The 21,039-nt window shown below is 51.4% G+C and overlaps 1 long non-coding RNA gene and 2 pseudogenes across 1 annotated transcript; 2 read left to right on the top strand and 1 right to left on the bottom strand.

Annotated features, from left to right (window-relative positions):
- Positions 1–3,423: 3,423 nt before the first annotated feature.
- Positions 3,424–6,235, bottom strand: LOC122688489. Its single transcript, XR_006339476.1, has 3 exons — positions 6,101–6,235; positions 3,902–4,063; positions 3,424–3,812 (listed from the first exon to the last, which is right to left on the bottom strand). It is a non-coding gene; the product is annotated as an uncharacterized LOC122688489 (long non-coding RNA).
- A 7,847-nt stretch (positions 6,236–14,082) lies between these two features.
- LOC122688905 lies at positions 14,083–14,201 on the top strand (annotated as a pseudogene).
- Positions 14,202–20,323: 6,122 nt separating this feature from the next.
- LOC122688906 lies at positions 20,324–20,442 on the top strand (annotated as a pseudogene).
- The last annotated feature ends 597 nt before the right edge of the window (positions 20,443–21,039 follow it).

Here is a 21,039-nt window from a genome sequence, read left to right on the forward strand (position 1 = left end):
AGGAGCGCGGGAGGAAGCGTGCAAACCCAGAGTGCGGTTAGTCGTGGAACATCACACGGGCTGGAGGACACACACACTCACTCCCGCAGCAGCGCCCACTCCTACTCAGGGTCTGGGGAAACTTCTAGAGGGTGGATGATCCAGAGAGAGCGAGCCTGGGGGCTGCCACGTGGGGGTCCCTGCCACTCGGGTTGGGGGTGGGGGCGGTCACACTAGAGCAGCAACGGCACATTCGATGACAGAAGCGCCGACATGGGGACAGCCACTGCACGTGACCAGCTGCCAGCCTCTCCTTAGACCTCCAGATTCACAGGGATGCATGACGTCTCTTCCAGCCCTCTGGACTGGATCTGTGAGAACGGGACGTGGGGAGGGACCAGCTACTTGTGGGTCAGTGGCCGGGCCCTCGTGGCCTGGAGCCCCGCGATCTGCTGTCCTGGGGGCCATGCCGCTCTCCACAGGCCGCTCCAGGGAGGGCAGAGCACGGGGCTGATCTACGAAAGCGGAACCTCAGTCTCAGCCTCCCTCGGAAATGTCACCACTAATGTTGTTTTCTCATCACAGTACAGGCTGTAGGGCCCAATGGGTCGGCCCCGACCCCCAACTCCAAGTTGCCTAGGAAATCTCCATAACCCCCTAGCAGAAACCCGCTGCCCCCAATTCAACATTTTCCGTCTTCCCCTGGGCCCCTCAGGAACACATCTGATGAGTCTCTGGCCAGGGTTCCAGAGAGGGCTGAAGACAGCGGGGGCTGCTGATGGAGCAGGCCACCTATCTAAACCCTCTGATTCTAAGCGCCCCGGACACCTGCTGCACTGCGACTTCAAAAGCCTTGAAAACAAGCCAGTTACACAGTTTATGCCCTGCCTATCTCACGGGGTTTGTAAAAGGTCATCTGCCATATATTATATTCCCAACACCTCTTTCTAGGATTCTTTCTAATTTATCTAAACTCTAATGTCTATGCCAGCGTGTGCATCTGGCAGGGAAATGTTGGATTTATAATGAGGAGAATGGAAAATAAAAAAGCAAGCAGTAAGACTCGTCAATCGACTAAAGCTAAGCTGCAGTTAAGATTTGTAAAAATGAGCTGCATGCTCCTTGGAAGGAAAATGCTGTTTAAAACAGGAGAGAGTCACTGGGTCTCCCCCACCCCTGGTTAAGCGTATTATTGAGTTCTGGTGAAGAGACGATGCTGCTTCCCTGTAAGCCCCCTCACCGAAAGTGCCCAGCTTAACACTTTGCTCTGTGAGAGCAAGTGAGAGCAAAGCTTATAAATCTACTCATGGGAAGGGCTAATAACAGGAACAAAATGGCACCAAAGAGACCCTCCAGGCCCCGCTCCCTCGGGGTGAGCGCACACTCCCTCTGGGATCCCCCAGTGTGGCCGGCACCGCCAACCGGGGAGAAAAGAGCCCCTGAGACGCCGCTGTCACGGACGGGACCCTGGCGGCATGGGGGGCGCGTGCACAAGGCGTCTGAGCCACAGAGCCTGACCCCGGCCCAGGCTGTCTGGCCGTCTGTCTTGCCATCAAGTGGGGACACAGCGGCCCCGGGCACCCAGCCTGGACGAGCAGCGTTCTCTGGCAGAGAGGCCGTCAGAGGGAAAACCAGAGCTGGGTTTGAAAGGACAACTGCCAAGCCGGTATACTTACGGCCCGGCTGAACTCGGGGGAGGACCTCTCTCGGCCTCACCTTCTTCCTTCGCCCCATCGACTGACAGCGTGCAGGGGCCCGAGGGTGGGGACAGTGAGGACGGGACCCGGCGGTTTGCGGGCAGAGACTCTGCGCACGCAGCAGCTGAGCCACAGACATGCTGTGGTCTGAATGTTTTCCTCCAAGGGGGCGCCCTCCTCAAGCTGTTATCATCATCCTTGGAAATTACAGGACAGAAAACAAGACAGATTTTAAAACAAAGGACAAAAACAAAAAGCCACTAGCCCTTTAAATGGCCGAGTTTGCTACTGCACTTTTGTCCACGTGTATTTGACCCCATTCGTGATGACCATGTGACTGATTTGCCCAAACTGGGACCAGAGGAGCGTGGCAAGGGTGGGGTAACACGCGTGCCAGGACCCTGACTGCACCCTAACTGGACCACCCTGGTTGCCCGGGAGGACATTCCTCCTGACAGTTAGCAGGTTTCACTTCTCACTTTGGAGAAATCACATCTTGCTATATAATACAACACACTGTCATTTGCCATGGAAACATTTTCAAGCTGTAACCAGCCCTGTCTCACACTGAACAGAGCCCATGGATGCTTCTTCAGGTGTCCGAGTCTCCTTGTCACACTGACGTCTCCTTAACGTCCCATGAAGAGGAGAACCACAGTGTGGGGCTGAACGAGTCACGGTTGTGTGTCAGAGGAATTAATGTTTTGTGTGTTTTCAGTACACTTATGAAACAGCCCCCCAAGCACACAGGGCCTGGAATAGGGTAAGGCCATCCAGTTGCTCCCCAAAACACAACTCACAGACACCATTCCTAAGCAGAAACCAACGTTTCAATATAAAATAACTTTGAGGGAGACTAAAACTTAAATAGCAAAATTTAAATAGGTTTTCTAATGACTCAAATGAACTCAATCACACCAAGGTGAGCTTTCAACGGGCCATCTCCCCAGCCGTATTTTTATCTTTACTTTCCTTCTTAGTAAAAACTGGAGATGAAAACGGCACTTACATGCACAGGGCGATAGTAAGGATTAAGTGAATGAACCTGTGAAGGTACCTGGCCTCGTTCAATAAGTTTTGTTACTGTTACTGCTATCAGTGATCTATTTTCTGAACGTTCGGGGAGGTCTTACCCTGTGTTTAATGGGGAATATCCGTTTTGAAATTTTATTTTATTTATTCTCGGCTGTGATGTGTCTCTGGTGCTGTGTGCACACTTTCTCCGGTTATCACGGTCAGGCTTCACAGTGCAGTGGCTTCTCTTGTTGTGGAACCCAGGCTCGAGGGCACGGGGGCTTGTCACCTCATGGCGTATGGGGCCTTCCCAGGCCTGGGATCGAACTATTGTCCCCTGCATTAGCAGGCGGATGATTCTAACCCGCTGGACCACCAGGGAAGCCCTACAGCTAACGCCTTATTGAGAATCGCTCCGTTGTACTCAGGCGCTCAGAGCCACAAGCGCACAGCGAGGCACTGTCCCAGGGAGACCCCGCATGGACAGCCCGCGTCCCCTCCGGCCTCCCCACCCGCCTGGCAACTGAAGTGCCTCCGGCTTCCTCCCGCCCCAGCGGAGAGGTTCCCACTCCATCGTCAAGGACACCCCCTCTGGCCTGGGCACAGGACCATGCTGCCTCCTCAAGTCCTTTGACGGGGGGCCAGAGCAGTGTTCTTCACACTCACAGGCGTGCACAGCGGGCCCTGCCCTTCTCGGCTCTGGAGTGATCGGCCGCCTGCAGCAGCATTTGTGAGTGGAACAGGACGCATGGCACAGTCACAGGGAGATCTCCAGAGTCGTGGGGAAGTGCTCTCCCCTCAAGACACACAAGCTGCAGAGCGATGTGGGCCCGAGGGCAGAGCACAAGTTCTCTGGCCACAGAGGCCGATCTCAAACACTCCTTCCCACCCCCTCCCCTGTAATGATGCGAGGTGTGATTTCTCCTCGGAAAGCATGTCCTGAGTTTTTCTTTCCAACAGGAAACCTCTGAGGCGGCTTGTACACTGGGAACCGAGAAATAGGACTGTACTAGCCTTTCATTCTGTGCTAGTTCATTCTGGCTTTCTTCTCTTTTCCTTTCCAGTTCTTTTCGGTCATAATTCAACCTTCACAGGCACACAATTCCACACTGCAAACTGTTTCTGTTTCCAAGAGAAAAAGAAAAAATTTAGACCTGGCCACAGGCAAACGTCTCTCAGCCAACTAGTAAGAACTACTTGCACTGACTGACCTGTGAAAACTATCAACCATTTTCAGCTGTCCGCAAAGGTCTTTCTTGGTCAAGTGGTCCAGCATCCGCGTGTCCACAAGGCACTCCATGACGTAGCTGCGGTGCTGCCGGAGGCCCAGGCTGGGCAGTCACTCGGTGCCGATCCGCTCGAGGCTCACGTCCCTGTATGCGAGGGTCTGCTTTCAATAACTAAGGATGGTTAATTCAGGAAAAAACAACAAAAAAAACCCCATGGAAACAGTCACAAGGGCCATTTAAGTCATCTTAAAAATGGATTTTTAAACAATTACATATTCTCAAAGGCTAAGCTAAAGATAACATTGTTGCTCATAACTTCAAAATAATTTGATGTTTTATTTGCTACCTTTTAAATTTGCTGGCAAACTTTTAGACAAAGAAACTACACCATTAGAAGTCTATGACTCATCTGTGGTAATAAATTTAACCTATCGACCAAACCATGATAAAACTGTAACTGACTGCACATTACTTCTCTGAAATAGCTTTTATATGTAATATAATAATATATCAACAAAGAATGACCATGACTCATGAACAAGTTTGAAGGATCAACCTAACTCTACTCACTAAAAACATCTCTGGCTGGCTTTAATTTTAGTTTGAACACTTTGTTTTCTAAATTTCTCTAGCAAAACATCTGCTAATTTCAAAGTCAGTTAAGTGAATTAAAAATAGGTTTAAAAAGAAGAGATAAGGAATACAAGAACTAAACTCGACTGAAAGAAGAAATAGACAAACCCACAATTACAGTCAAGGACCCCAATCTTCCTCTCAGTGACTCAATAACTGATTGAACAAGGAAGCCAAGCAGACAACCATCCAAGGTCAGTGAGGATGTAGAAGCTTTTAAACAATTCTCCAGGCTAGAATACTGGAGTGGGTTGCCAATGCTCCTCCAGGGGATCTTCCCAACCCAAGGATCAAACCCAGGTCTCGCACATTGCAGGCAGATTCTTTACCATCTGAGGTACCAGGGAAGCCCTCTTAAACAGCACTATCACCCAACCTGATCTCACTGAACACTTTATAGAGCACTCCGTCCAACAGCAGCACGATAACACTCTTTTCAAGGGGACACAAGACATTCTTCAAAAGACAGACCAATCTCAGCATACTTAAAGTGACTAAAATCATGCAAAGGATGTTTTCTGATCTCAGCAGAATCAAAATAGCAATTAAAAAAAACCCTGATATCCAGGAATCTCCCAAACATCAGGAAATTAGCATATGTCTAAAGAATTCATGTGGCAAAGAAGAAATCACAAATGAAACGGGAAATAATTTGAAGTGGATAACAGTGAACATACAATATGCTAAAAACTGCAGGACATGGTTAAATCAGCACCTGGAGGGAAATGGAGAGTATTAAATACTTACACAAATGAGAGAGATTGTGAGTCAATAGTCTAAGACTCGATCTTAAAACACTAATAAAAGAACAAATGAAATCCACAGTAAGCAGAAAGAAGAAAAAGAAAGAGCAAAAATCAATGAAATGGGAACCAGAGAAACAAAACGAAATGAAGAAACTAAAATCAGGTTCTTCAGAAATATCAGTAAAATTGACTAAGCAGAGTGATGAAGAAAGAAGAGAAGACATAAACTACCAATGTCAAGAATCACAGAGGGAGCATCAGTACAGATCCTACAGACACTGGAAGGATAGGGCAAACTGTGAACAATGTTAGGCAGCTTAGATAACATACCCTACTTTCTTGAAAGACACAACCTACGAGAGCCACTCAGTAAGAAACAGATGACCTGGATCTATTAAAACTCAAATCTGTAGTTAGAAATCCTATCCACCCACACACCCACACACACAAAATCTCTACCCTAAATGACTTTACCAGTGAATCCTAACAAACAGCTATGAAGAAAATCCCAGTTAACACAAACTATTCCAAAATAGTGACAAAAATAACACCCAACTCATTCTGAGGTCAGAATTCTCTTGATACCAAAACCACACAAACATATTACAAGAATATCAGTATGCCTCTGAGACACAGGTGCAAAATTCCTTAAAGACTCATCAGGAAATCAGTTATCATTGAAAAGTACAAGGTATCATGACAAGCAGGGTTTATCCCAAGAACATAAGGTTAGGCCAACATTTGGAAAAAATCAGTGAAATCCACCACATCAATGGGCTGAAAATAAAAACCACAGTATTACCTTAAAAGATAGAGAAAAGGCATCTGACAATATTCATCATTGATATGTGGAAATCTTAGCAATCTAGGAATGGAAGAAAACTGCCTCAACCTCAGGAATAGCATCTATGAAACATGTAGAGCTGACATCATATGGTGCTTTCTCCCAAAGATCAGGAACAGAGCAAGGACGTCTGCTCTTATGTCTTTTATTCCACTCTGTACTGGAACTCCTAGCCACTGTAACAAGACAAGAAAAAAGAAATCGAAATCACATGAACTGAAAAAGCAATACAACTGTCTTTGCTGATGACATGATGATTAACATGGAAAATGAATCGACAAAACAGTTACAAGCATGAAAGTGAGTTCAGCAAAGTTGCAGTATACAAGGTCAACATGTAAAAATGCACTCTATTTCTAAATACTAGAAATAAGCCAGAAATTGACATTTTGAAGAATACCCTTTATTATAATGTCATCAAAACCTATGAACTCCTCAGGAATAGATCTAATGGAATATGTGCAAGATCTGCACAGTGACAGTAGACACCTGACATGTATATACACACACACCAAAGAAGGCACTTGACGTTCTTCAGTCCAAGAAGACTAAGGTATGTGCTGAGGAATTCCGTACGCTATGGAATTCTTGGACCTAATACTTCCTGACTACCAGTGTGGATTGTTTCAGAAATTGGCCTCTGATCTACTATTTACACCAAAAAAGCTAGAAGGAATCATAAAAACTCCAACAAGAACACAAGTTCTAATAAAAAAAAAAAAAACAACTTTCTATTAGAAAATACATTTCTATAAATAATCATGAGTGGAGATAAACATGAAACATTTTTACATCATCACAGTATCATGTGTTTTCACTCTTTCAATTACAACTCTCATCTCATAAGCCTGACACTTAGAGCATGAATATGTGGTATTATTTTCTTACTTGTTGATTATGGATTTTTAAATAGACACAGAATGCAAAGACTTTGCTAAATAGAGGACTCCATGGAAGGAGAAAACTCCTCATTTTTGTTCACTCATTATATAGTCTATTCACATTTTAGTGGTCGATAATATAAGTTCCTGGGAGGATCAGGCTCAGTCCCAGGGAGACCCACATCTCCTGGGCTGTCATCCCAGCCCGTGGAAAAAATGCACACAACAGGGCTCTCTCAGGGAAAGAGAACATTTGGCACAGAAGAGACTCTGTAGGGTCTGTTTTTTCCATCACTGAAACGGTCACAAACACAAATCAGTTTTCTGAACTCTGAACTAGGTGAGAGTGATGGCATGGATCCCGTTCAATCCGGTACCACCAGTGGATAGCACAGTCCCATGCAGACCCCTGGGTGATGCTACTGGCTAAATTAAGACATTAAAATCTCTGACCACAGCTTGATGTCTTCTGCCGGAGAGCCCGAGGCCATCTCAAACTTCCCTTTGGCTCAGGAGCAGGTCACTGTGTGCCAGCACAGGGGAGATGCACGTTACGTCATCTGCCCTTGATGGCTTCACAGAAAGGGGTCCTTGCTTACGCTGAAGACCAAAACTTAGCAATTCTGGCGTCGTTGGCATGGCTCTTCCTTGTTTGGATTTCCATTGCAAAAAGCAAACGTTCAGCTTAATTTATATGTCAGCGTAATTCCCAAGATGCAGGCAAAGTTCTGCCTCTTAGTGTAAAATATACTGATATTTAAGTAACAGTGAAATGCGCTCTTTTCAATTCACTGATGGTCATTACTGACTGGGTTAAATAATTAATGAGGATATTTATCTGGAGCAGAGGCACAGAATACCTAAGTCAAGGTGCCGGGGTCCAGCCCCAGCAGGATCCAGGGGAACCCTCAGGATGAACGGCGTCGGCGAATGAGAGAGAGAGAGAGAGAGAGAGAGAGAGAGAGACCAGACCAGGAAGGTGCGGCAGAGTCTGGCAGTTGCTTTATTTTTCACCATAGCCTTTATACCCTAAGTTGGTACATTTCTAAGGGGCAGATAAGCATACAGACTTAGTTTAACAACATCAGCTTGTCCTTCACGAAACCAGGTGTGCTCTGTATATTTTCTGTTTATGAGAGTCTTTTCCCATAGATTTTTTGTACATTATCTTCTGGCCTTGAGGTTAGCAGAAAACAGAAAATTGGGAGTCTCATGGTACAGCAAGTTGTAACATAATAGAAATACAATCTTGTTAACATAAAAGTCAGTCTTTTTGCAGAAATTCTCAGCTAAATTTATCTAAAAAGTTTAACACACAAAGACTCTGTGGCTCTGGTGAGGCAGCCCCTGTTTAGCGCTCTTGGTTAAAATTAACAATTATCTTATTGTTTTTACACTAGGGCTAAACTCTTATTTTACTAGATCTGCAACTACATTAACAATAGTTTCTACTGCACAACCTCAGCACATTAACATCAATCTAACGTTGATCTAATAACCACTTTTAAAACAATATTTTTTGTATTTTTTAATAGGGCTTCTTCACCCCCCAAAGGGCTCTGTGCCTATTAGGGCCTTATTAATGGTTAATCTCTATGTATAATATCTCTTGGCTTTCAGGCCTGTTGACAATTTATGGCTTGCACCTGGTGCAACTTTAAGCAATTTCAGTAGCCAACCCTGTCTTTTTTGTGGTTAATCTATTTTCTTTCTATTAGGTGTCATCTCCATGGGAACTAGATAGGATTACATTTTTCACAGAACAGAAATGCAAGGGATTGCAAAAACAGAAGATATGGCACAAAATAGGCTCTTAGTCTAAAAGTTAATTACCTGCAAGAAGTCGCCAGCTAATCTCTATCTAAACTATTTTCTATTAGGCGTATATGTGGCTATAATATTTGTGGAGCTTTTCTCACCCCGCGAAGGGGCCTATGCTTAATAGTTTCTTTTGTTAGTGTACTGTGCTCAGGATGTTTAGAACAGTCATGAGCATATTGTGCAATGAGAGCACATATCTATCAAACAAGCCAGAATGCCAGCAAAAGGGATTGAACTGAAGCATTTCCTTCATCCCTGGCCCCTTCATAGGGTACCAGTGTCCAGGAGATTTATTAATTAGCTTTTAAGTTGGTCTTTATTCAGTGAAAGAAGAGCAGGTGAGCTCTCGGCAGGCAACACAAGAATCTGCAGCAGGGCAAATAAGAACAACAGCAGATAAAGGGGGAGGATATAGGGTAGGGTAGAGGCTGAGGCCAACCTGGAGGGTCCCTTATCCTAGACGGCCTTGCCTGTCAGGTATTTTCCTCATGACCTCGCCATGGATGGGGTCCCGGACGGCCTTGCCTGCACAGTATTTTCTTCATGACTTTGTCACGGGCGGGACCCCCCATAACGGCTCCTGGCATCAAGGCGAGGGGGAGTTCACAGAATCATATTATAGCCACTTTGCTCTTCTGTTAAGTGATATAATTGGCTTTACTTCTGAAGCACAAATAGAGGGAAATGGGTGTTTCACCTCTCAGCTTGTGGTCAGGAAAACTCTGATTCAGAATTCCTTTGATTCTTTGGTTACACAGGTATCTTTCAGGGTCCATACACAGCACTGCCACTAGGGAGCCCCTCAGGGAAACTCCTGCCCACACCTGGTAGACTTGGACTTGTCGAGTGTCACAGAACAAAGTCGGTGGGGTCACAGGCAGGAAAATCACTGTTTTCAATCAAACTGTCTCAAAGCAAGGTTGCAAAACAGTTGTGACAGAGTTTTTGCTTTTGAGTTCAACTGGGGACCTACAAATTCAACATGTGCATTAAGCAAGAGTAGGCTCAATTTCTGAGAAGTCCATCAGTAGGAAAGACTTTGGAACACATAGGATTAGGACAGTCCACGGTAAATACCGACAGAGGCAGCGTCTCTATGGCAACTCTTGTGTTGGAAATTTATTTAAACATGATTTTCTCATTAGCAGATCTCGTAACTGACGCTACCCCACCGGGGACTGAAACACACCACCCAAGTAGCTGCCCAAGCCATAGGGCTTTGCAGGAAAGAACGTGTATCAAAGAGATTTATGTCCATGAGAATTAACTACCAGAGATGTTCAAAACTGCCCATGAGACGTTCTCTTTAATCTTGTGCTTTGCTTCAGCTAATGCTTTCAAACCGTTACCAGTATTCTGACTAAATCAAGGTGTTGAAAACATCAAGAAAAGTAAATTACAAATTCTCATCCTCCCAGTCTTTTTGTTGCTATATATATAGTGAAGAATACATTACAGAAAGTCTCCAACCTGAGCCCAGCTTCCCTCCTCATCCTCCTGATGTTACGTGGTTAGGGATACAAAAGAGCAGAACGATTAGGACTGGTGAGTGGGGGACAGGAGCACCTTCACTCTGCAGGGGAGGGGCAACCGAACTTGGAGACAAGGGTCACAGGGTCAGAGCAGCAGGCAGCAGCCATGCAAAGGCCTCAATCCCAACATCTCATGCAAAGAGCGCCCCCCACCCCCACCCCGGCAAGCACACCCACAGAAAACACTAGGCCCCAGGGCTCAACCGCGGTCCCAGAAGGGAGACAGGCATCGAGTCTGTTCTACAGGGAGCAAGTCTACCAACTTCAAGTTCCTGAACCAAACACAACGTAAGATTAAATATGGATTATTCATATGTTTAACCAATACCTAAGAGAGACACTGATCCAGAACAAATTGAATGTGAAACGACATTTTTGTTTTCCACCAAAAGGCCGAGAATGGCCGCCCTGAGGTGGGGCCGCCTGGGGAGGGAGAGGAGCGTGCGGGCGGGACTGGCGGTTGGCGGCGTGGCCGTGAGTATCTCCATCTCCTGTGCTCACCAGACGTTTCCTGAGGTCTAGGGGGCCCCGGGACCAGCCACACCCCGGCCAGGGCAGCAGTGGCAGAGAGGACAGGTGGCAGAACCGGGAGCCCAGGCGCGGAGGGGCGGGCGGGGGCAGAGGCCGGCCCCCACCGCCCCATCATCAGCGCAGGGAGAACATGCCAGGCCTGCTCCTGGAATGACCCTGCCCTCCTAACACTGGGTCCCAGCCACAAGGAGGGAGCCCTAGCGCTTCGCATGCAGCGCTGACCGCCTGAGCCAGGGGAGACGGCGAGAGGACAGAACGCCCGGGGGCGCCGCTGAGTGCAGGGAAGCATTCTCCAGGAGCTGTGAACGCTGCGCGCTTAGAAGGCTCTCGCCCAGGCAGGGCACAGCGGCCAGCTCTGGGTTCTGGGGGCACGGCCCTGAGCAGGTGCCCGCCAGGGACTGGGTCTCTCTGTATCAGAGGAAGCTGCGGGGGCTCCAGCAAGGGCACCCCGCAGCATTGCCGGCTGAGACAGCTGAGCCCCCAGGGGGCGGGCGGGCTCCTGGGGACCTGCTGTACCCCATCCCTGGGGGGCAGCCTCCTCGCGGGGGCTGCTGCTTGTGGTCACCGCCGGTTAAACTCAACTCATAAGAAGCTCCTTTACTGAGACTCTTCATCAAACCTCCGGGGAACTCTCAGCACCTCCATTTCTCAAAAGGTGGCTCTGGTGAGCCCTCCGGGGCACAGAGAGCGGAGCAGATATGCTGAGAACAAGCGCATCTGTGCAGGGTGAGCCCACCACCGTCACGCTCGCACTTAGAGGCCAGACGGACAAGAAAGCCTTCACGCTTTCCGTGTGCAATGATCGTGAGCTGAGCCAGGGCAGCTCCTCAGGGCAGGTACGTCTGGGAGGCCACGTCTCCTCACCAGGGTTCCTGTCCAGAGTGGACATACCGAGCTTGGCGACTGGGCTGTGTCCTGAGTCCGCACTCGAGAAATAAGGAGCTGGCCGGCGCTGATCTGCTGGCGGCAATCCATGTTTGCACCAGATTTGCTTTAACTTTTCCAACGAGGAGGACCCTCTTACAACACTAAAGACAGTGTTGCGCAGAGCAATCTCTGTTAAATGCCCCGTTATCTCACTGAAGTTCCTATACACATGCAGGGACTGAAGGAGGACAGGAAGATGGCAGAAGAGCAACCCGCGAGCCACTGCTGTGTCTGTGCACATCAACTACAGACTGCAAGGTAAGGACCGTATTTTACATAAATAGAAGCACAGTTACAATTCAGATTTCCTTTTTAAGTTGCCTCCATAATTGGTTTGCAATAGCAACAGATTCTCCCCTTTCTTCATAGCCATACGCCAACACGTATCATTTTTAAAAATCTATTAATGTCAGACAAAACCATCACAATGCTTCAGGAGTGACGTCAAGAAAACTCCAATCAAGTCACAGTACTCAGGCAGGTGGGTTTAATAAACAAGTCCTAGGTAGATATCAATCCACCTCAAAGTGGGCAGTAATGTTGGAACACATCTAGGATTTCCTTTTTAAACACACGCTCCAAGGAAAGCAGTACTGAATTTACCAGAGGAACAGTAAAACGAGGACATCACTGGAAGGGAGTTTACACAGCCAGTCTGGCCCTGCGGTCTGACGCTGGGGCAGCATCTATCTGCTCGCTTGGCCCCTGTGTCCCTCGGGGAGGACACGGGCTCGAGAGTGCAGAACAGTATCATCACTAGGACTGCCCGGAGCTGCTGCGAACATCCAGAAAGTTGCACTTGAAGAGTTCTTTAGAGGGCTTCCCTGGGCATCCAGTGGCTGCTCCCAATGCAGGGGCCTGGGTTCCATCTCTGGCCAGTGAACTAGATCCCATACACTGCAAGTAAGAGTTTGCACGCCACAATTAAAGATCCCATGTGTGGCAACCAAGACCTAGTGCAGCTTACAACAAAGAAAAAGGCACCACACGTTCTTTAGAAAGTGCTATAAAAGGCTATGAACGATTGCTTCTACGAAGCAAATAGTAAGAAATACGTGTATTAGTTGCTCAGTTGTGTCCGAGTCTTTGTGACTCCATGGACTATGTAGCCTTGCAAGGTCCCCTGTCCGTGGAATTCTCTAGGCAAGAATACTGGAAGAGGTCGCCATTCCCTTCTCCAGGCGATCTTCTCAACCCAGCCGTGGAACCCAGGTCTCCTGCATTGCAGACAGATTCTTCACCACCTGAGCCACCAGGGAAGCCCAGGAAATACGTAGACCGGACTCCTTTGAATAAAGACAGGTGCCATTAGAGAGAAAATAACCTACTAGGTTCATTTAGTTCTATTAGTGCGCTTCTCCTTGGGAGTTAAAAGTAAGAGTATTTCTGGAGAAACTGACAAAGCTGTGATTTATCTTAATGAAAGACTTCTGATGGAGATCTTGAAACCTGTTTCCTGAAAGAAATGAGTTATAAATACATTTCTTAAGCCTGGTGGCAACGTTTCTAATGACAGAATTCATCTCCCATGCAGCTCAATGAATCCCTGTTTTTAAACAAGAGAATGAATGAAATCGTTGAGTGCAGCAGCCATGAGGTTCCCTACCGTCACAGCTCACAGTAAGGCAAGAAGGATCAAAGGAACTGTTGTCTGTCTGTTTTAGCAGTTGGTGAAAATCCAGTAGATCCTGTCTTCAATTCCCGTAGAACTCTTTAAGGAAGAGTCTGAAGGCCCTCAGGAAGGTCCCGTGCTTGGCGGGCGGCGTGGGGACAAGGGGGGCCGCGGTGGGGCGAAGGGGCGGGGCTGAGGCGCTGGGGTGGACGGCGCCGGGGGCTCGCGAGTGGGGCGGGGGGTGGCGATGGGGGTGGGGGTGGGGGGGCGCCGACAGGGGGCGGGCCTGGAGAGGCCCAGGGCGGGAGGGCGCCGAGACCTCCGCGTCCCTCACCCCAACCCCAGGCCCAGGCATGCACGGCCAGCCGGCCACTCGGGGTCCAGGAAGCCCTCCGGGGCCCCGGGCCGGGCCACGTGGGTTCTGACCGGGGTTGGCGGTGTGCGGAGGCCGGGCGGCGTCGGACGGCCGCCGGGCTGCCGGCACTGGCCGACCGGAGTCCGGTCGCAGGTCGTGCGGCTCAAGTGCAGCCCGCGGCCCTTGGAGAGGTGTGGCCGGCTGGCCTGACCGGCAGGCAAGTCAGACCGAAAGGGAGGCGCAACGCAGGGTTCTTAAGGCGCCTGGCTGCAGCCACCTCCGTCTAGGGCCATACCACCCTGAACGCGCCAGATCTTGTCTGATCTGGGAAGCGAAGCAGGGTCTGGCCTGGTTAGTACTTGGGTGGGAGACCGCCTGGGAATACCGGGTGCTGTAGGCTTCTTGCCTCCCCTGTCCTTTAGCCCTGGCTCCCCCGGCGCGGTTGGCCGCCCCGAGCCCCACCTGCCCCTGGCCCCTCGCACCCTTCGCGCTCAGAGCCGTCGCCTGCCTTCCGGCCGGCCGGCCAGCCGGCCTGCCGGCGGCCCTCGAAGACAGCAGCGGCCCAACTCTTGGGTCCCCGCAGCCCCAGCCCCTCCCCCGGTGGGTGGCCGGGGCCCCGACTCCCGCCGCGGGCCTGGGTTGCCTCCGGATTTGGCTTCCAGGAAACCAGATGACAGTCGGGTCTCCATCTGGGGCTCCCTTGGCATGCCTCAGGCAATCCCGGGGGCTGCCCCAGCCCGAGCCCCAGCCCAGTACTCCCAGGCGACCGCGGGCACACACACACACACACACACACACACTCACACACACACACAGAGACAGAGACACACAAAGACACACACACAAAGACACACACAGAAACACACAGACACACCCCGCCCCGGACAGGTGAAGAGCTGCAAAGCACAGGGAAGGGAGACTCAGAAAGAGGGGAGAGAGTCCTAGTCTGGCAGAGACAACCCTCACAACCCTCACGTTCGGTTTCAAAAGACCCGTGGTCCAGTGAAGAACAGGGCGGATGTAGATAGAGTGGTGGCGGAGTCAGCCAATGCACAGACAGCGAGGGCGGAGCGCGCGCAGCGAGCCTCTGACGGCGGGCGGGCGGCGTGCGACGCAGTCGGGCCCCCTACGCGCTACGCCCGGAGCGGCGGCGGTCGGTATCGGTGCTGGAGACGGCGGCGGCGACGGTTTCGTGGCGGCCGCGCGCTGCTCTCTGAGCGGCGGGTGGTGGTGCGGCCTAGCCCCTCACTCCTGACACTTCCCCTCCCCCAGCGCACCGCGGTAAGTCGGGGGCCGGGGTGGTGGAGGTCGGAGACCGGCGGGCTCCTCCTCCACTCTGGGAGGGCGGGTGGGCGGGTGCGCGGGGCGTCCCAGGCCCTCTCGGCGCCCCAGTCTCGCGCCCTAGCTCGCGCCTTCTGCCCTGGGGGAGCGGGCCCCGAGGCCTGGCCCTTGAGGCTCTGAGGAGGGATTGCTCTCTGTGGGGTCTGGGCCCGGGGCTCTGGCGGTCAAAGCCTCCCTTGAGTGAGCGTTTCTCGAGCAGGTTGGACTCCTTCATGTGCCCGGCAGTGATTAGGTGGGCAGGCCCTCTGCGGGAGCAGCGCCTTGAAACCCCGAGGGACGGTTTCCTCAGCACTTCGCTGATCACCATGCGGGATTGGGCTTTCTTTGTTTTGGCTTCTCCAAGGAGAGATTTGCAACCCCAGGGGAGGGTGAGTGGGTTGGGAGTTTGTGAGCTTATGAAAACTGCATCTGAGAAAACTAAGGTCATTGAATGGAGTGAAACCTTACTTTTTGTTCTCCCACGTGTCCCGCGTAAAGCTAGGCGAGAAACGGTGTGGTTTCTGGATTACTTACTCTAGGCATAAGGACCTTGGAAATTAAGTCAATTAAGTGTATGAACAATGTTTCTTGAGAATTTGGCACATTCTCTGTGTTTAGAATTGAACCGAAGTATTTTTCATTTGTGTCTTTTACCCATGAGATACTCATAACACCCCTCCCCAAGATTTAACAATCAAGAATGTCTTCAACCATTGTCAAATGTTACTTGGGAGGCAAAACTGCCTCTCAGTGAGACTGCTGCTGTACAGAGAATATTCCCAATATTTCAATAAAAGCATCTTACCTTTTAAAAAAAAAAGAAGAAGAGGAAAGAGGGAGAGAGAGACAGCAAGAGGACCACACAGATTCCCCACCCCCAGCCCCACCCCCACGCCTCCACACCCTCCCCCGTCCATCGTGGGTATGCACCCGGCCCCCAGTCGGCCTGACCACAGCCTCGCCCACCGACACACTCACACACACACTCTCACACACTCACCCTCTGGTCTGGGGGCGGGGGCTGGGTCTTGCCTTAGGGAGCCAAGCTGCAGGGGACCTTTGAGACTTCAGCTGCGAGGAAGTCTTGGGGACCCCACGGGGGACTGCCAGCCCCAGGGCACCGCGTCCAGCCTGGGCCGCCCCAAGGGAACGCCCCCTCCCTTGGGGAAGCGGCTTCTTCCGCAGGGCCTCTCTCTGGGGTGGTCACGGTTGTGCCAGTGTGTCTGTCTCGGATCGGATGCCATCCTCTCTCCCGTGTCTGTCTCCCGTTTGCCTTCTGTCAGTCGGTCTGTCTCCCTCTGTCTGTCTCCACCTGTGTGTGTGTGTGTGTGTGTGTGTGTGTGTGTGTGTGTGTGTGTCCGCGCGCGTGTCTGTCTTCATCTCCCTCTCGCCGTCTGGGAGTCTGTCTCTGAACCTTCATCTCTTTCTGCCTCTGAGTCTCCTGACCTCCGGCCTCTCACAGGCGCTGTGGGTCTGGCTCTGGCTGAGGAGCTTGCGCCGGCCGGCTGTCTCCCTTGGCCTGGGTGCGTGCGAGTGTCTGTGTGTGTGTCCGTGTCCGTGCCCCTGCCTGTCGCTCGTCCGCTCTCTCAGGAAGGTCCTGTGCTTGGCGGGCGGCGTGGGGACAAGGGGGGGCCGCGGTCGGGCGAAGGGGCGGGGCTGCCGCGCTCCAGTCGCCGGCGGCGGCCGGCCCGCCCGCAGGCCAGACACCTCTGGGGCCACTTGGGCCTGAGCAGCGATCCGGAGGGGTGGGTGGGGGACCCGAGCGGGGGGCGGGCCTGGAGAGGCCCAGGGTGGGTGGGCGCCCAGACCTCCGCGCCCCTCACGCCAACCCGCAGCCCAGGCCTGCACGCCTAACCGGCCGCTCGTGGTCCCGGCAACCCTCCGGGCCCCCGGGCCGGGCCAGGCTTGCTTGCCAGGGCGGCGGTGTGCGGGGACGGGGCGGCGTCGGCCGGGCTGCCGGGCCTGGCCGGCCCGAGTTCGGTCGCTGGTCGTGCGGCTCAAGTGCAGCGCGCGCCCCGTGGAAAGGTGCGGCCCGGGCCGGCTCGACCGGCACGTCAGAGCGAGAGGGAGGCGCAGCGCAGGGCTTTGAAGGCGCCTGGCGCCAGCCGCCTCCCTCTGATGAGATCATACCACCCTGAACGGGCCAGATGTCTTCTGATCTGGGAAACTAAGCAGGGTTAGTTAGTACTTGGATGCGAGACCCCCTAGTAGTTAGGAGCTCCAGGCTTTTGCACAAAGTAGACGACAAGCCAACGTATAGGTGATGAAACGTTTCTCGTGAAAAATCCAATGAAACCTGAATTCGAAGATGGTTTATGGCATAGAAGCAAGTGTTTTCCATTAGGTTCCCCCCTCCCCCTGAATTAACTTGCATGATGGTTTCCCATTAGCATAATGCTTAGTTTTTATTCCTTCTTTCCTTGTCTGTATCCATCTTTTTGCATCATCATGTGGTGCCTTATTGGCATAATTTTCCGCCTTTTTTCTTTTTTGTAACTTTTCGAAAAAGGACTTCTTAGGCATTAACATACTGATATGTCCATAAGGGGGAAAGACTTCTTCCCTACAACTGCATTGAAAAAATTTGAACTTAAGAAAATCTGTTTTAATGTAGCAGAATTATTATTTTATCTTTCCAATCTAGCATTTGTGAAATCCTTAACTGCTGATAAGTGTTCAGGCTTCCCTGGTGGCTCAGCTGGTGAAGAATCCACCTGGCATGCAGGAGACCTGGGTTCCATCCCTGGGTTGCAGAGACCCCCTGGAGAAGGGAACGGCTACCCACTCTAGTATTCGGGCCTGGAGAATTCCATGGACTGTATAGTCCATGCGTTCGCAGAGTCAGACATGACTGAGCGACTTTCACGGGTCACCAACAACGGTTCAGCCTGAAATAAGAACTTTCAAACATCTTTGAACACAGACGCTCTTAACTTATTTTCCCTCTGGGATCAATATCCTGCATTTACTTTCAGGTTACGTATACACAATAGGCACAGAACTCTCTTATTGTGTCTTTTATTTGCATATAAATTAACAGCCTAGCAAATTTAAAATAGAAACACTAAAGACAGTGTTGCGCAGAGCAATCTCTGTTAAATGCCCCATTATCTCACTGAAGTTCCTATACACATGCAGGGACTGAAGGAGGACAGGAAGATGGCAGAAGAGCAACCCGCGAGCCACTGCTGTGTCTGTGCACATCAACTACAGACTGCAAGGTAAGGACCGTATTTTACATAAATAGAAACACAGTTACAATTCAGATTTCCTTTTTAAGTTGCCTCCATAATTGGTTTGCAATAGCAACAGATTCTCCCCTTTCTTCATAGCCATACGCCAACACGTATCATTTTTAAAAATCTATTAATGTCAGACAAAACCATCACAATGCTTCAGGAGTGACGTCAAGAAAACTCCAATCAAGTCACAGTACTCAGGCAGGTGGGTTTAATAAACAAGTCCTAGGTAGATATCAATCCACCTCAAAGTGGGCAGTAATGTTGGAACACATCTAGGATTTCCTTTTTAAACACATGCTCCAAGGAAAACAGTACTGAATTTACCAGAGGAACGGTAAAAAGAGGACATCACTGGAAGGGAGTTTACACAGCCAGTCTGGCCCAGCGGTCTGACGCTGGGGTAGCATCTATCTGCTCGCTTGGCCCCTGTGTCCCTCGGGGAGGACACGGGCTCGAGAGTGCAGAACAGTATCATCACTAGGACTGCCCGGAGCTGCTGCGAACATCCAGAAAGTTGCACTTGAAGAGTTCTTTAGAGGGCTTCCCTGGTCATCCAGTGGCTGCTCCCAATGCAGGGGCCTGGGTTCCATCTCTGGCCAGTGAACTAGATCCCATACACTGCAAGTAAGAGTTTGCACGCCACAATTAAAGATCCCATGTGTGGCAACCAAGACCTAGTGCAGCTTACATCAAAGAAAAAGGCACCACACGTTCTTTAGAAAGTGCTATAAAAGGCTATGAACGATTGCTTCCACGAAGCAAATAGTAAGAAATACGTGTATTAGTTGCTCAGTTGTGTCCGAGTCTTTGTGACTCCATGGACTATGTAGCCTTCCAAGTTCCCCTGTCCGTGGAATTCTCTAGGCAAGAATACTGGAAGAGGTCGCCATTCCCTTCTCCAGGCGATCGTCTCAACCCAGCCGTGGAACCCAGGGCTCCTGCATTGCAGACAGATTCTTCACCACCTGAGCCACCAGGGAAGCCCAGGAAATACGTAGACCGGACTCCTATGAATAAAGACAGGTGCCATTAGAGAGAAAATAACCTACTAGGTTCATTTAGTTCTATTAGTGCGCTTCTCCTTGGGAGTGAAAAATAAGAGTACTTCTGGAGAAACTGACAAAGCTGTGATTTATCTTAATAAAAGACTTCTGATGGAGATCTTGAAACCTGTTTCCTGAAAGAAATGAGTTATAAATATATTTCTTAAGCCTGGTGGCAACGTTTCTAATGACAGAATTCATCTCCCATGCAGCTCAATGAATCCCTGTTTTGAAACAAGAGAATGAATGAAAGCGTTGAGTGCAGCAGCCATGAGGTTCCCTCCCGTCACAGCTCACAGTAAGGCAAGAAGGATCAAAGTAACTTGTCTGTCTGTCTGTTTTAGAAGTTGGTGACAATCCAGTAGATCCTGTCTTCAATTCACGTAGAACTCTTTAAGGAAGATTCTGAAGGCCCTCAGGAAGGTCCCGTGCTTGGCGGGCGGCGTGGGGACAAGGGGGGCCGCGGTGTGGCGAAGGGGCGGGGCTGAGGCGCTGGGGTGGACCACGCCGGTGGCTCGCGAGTGGGGCGGGGGGTGGGGGTGGGGGGGGCGCCGACAGGGGGCGGGCCTGGAGAGGCCCAGGGCGGGAGGGCGCCGAGACCTCCGCGTCCCTCACCCCAACCCCAGGCCCAGGCATGCACGGCCAGCCGGCCACTCGGGGTCCAGGAAGCCCTCCGGGGCCCCGGGCCGGGCCACGTGGGTTCTGACCGGGGTTGGCGGTGTGCGGAGGCCGGGCGGCGTCGGACGGCCGCCGGGCTGCCGGCACTGGCCGACCGGAGTCCGGTCGCAGGTCGTGCGGCTCAAGTGCAGCCCGCGGCCCTTGGAGAGGTGTGGCCGGCTGGCCTGACCGGCAGGCAAGTCAGACCGAAAGGGAGGCGCAACGCAGGGTTCTTAAGGCGCCTGGCTGCAGCCACCTCCGTCTAGGGCCATACCACCCTGAACGCGCCAGATCTTGTCTGATCTGGGAAGCGAAGCAGGGTCTGGCCTGGTTAGTACTTGGGTGGGAGACCGCCTGGGAATACCGGGTGCTGTAGGCTTCTTGCCTCCCCTGTCCTTTAGCCCTGGCTCCCCCGGCGCGGTTGGCCGCCCCGAGCCCCACCTGCCCCTGGCCCCTCGCACCCTTCGCGCTCAGAGCCGTCGCCTGCCTTCCGGCCGGCCGGCCAGCCGGCCTGCCGGCGGCCCTCGAAGACAGCAGCGGCCCAACTCTTGGGTCCCCGCAGCCCCAGCCCCTCCCCCGGTGGGTGGCCGGGGCCCCGACTCCCGCCGCGGGCCTGGGTTGCCTCCGGATTTGGCTTCCAGGAAACCAGATGACAGTCGGGTCTCCATCTGGGGCTCCCTTGGCATGCCTCAGGCAATCCCGGGGGCTGCCCCAGCCCGAGCCCCAGCCCAGTACTCCCAGGCGACCGCGGGCACACACACACACACACACACACACTCACACACACACACAGAGACAGAGACACACAAAGACACACACACAAAGACACACACAGAAACACACAGACACACCCCGCCCCGGACAGGTGAAGAGCTGCAAAGCACAGGGAAGGGAGACTCAGAAAGAGGGGAGAGAGTCCTAGTCTGGCAGAGACAACCCTCACAACCCTCACGTTCGGTTTCAAAAGACCCGTGGT

The sequence above is a fragment of the Cervus elaphus genome, chromosome 33, assembly GCF_910594005.1.
Source record: "Cervus elaphus chromosome 33, mCerEla1.1, whole genome shotgun sequence".
NCBI lineage: Eukaryota > Metazoa > Chordata > Mammalia > Artiodactyla > Cervidae > Cervus > Cervus elaphus.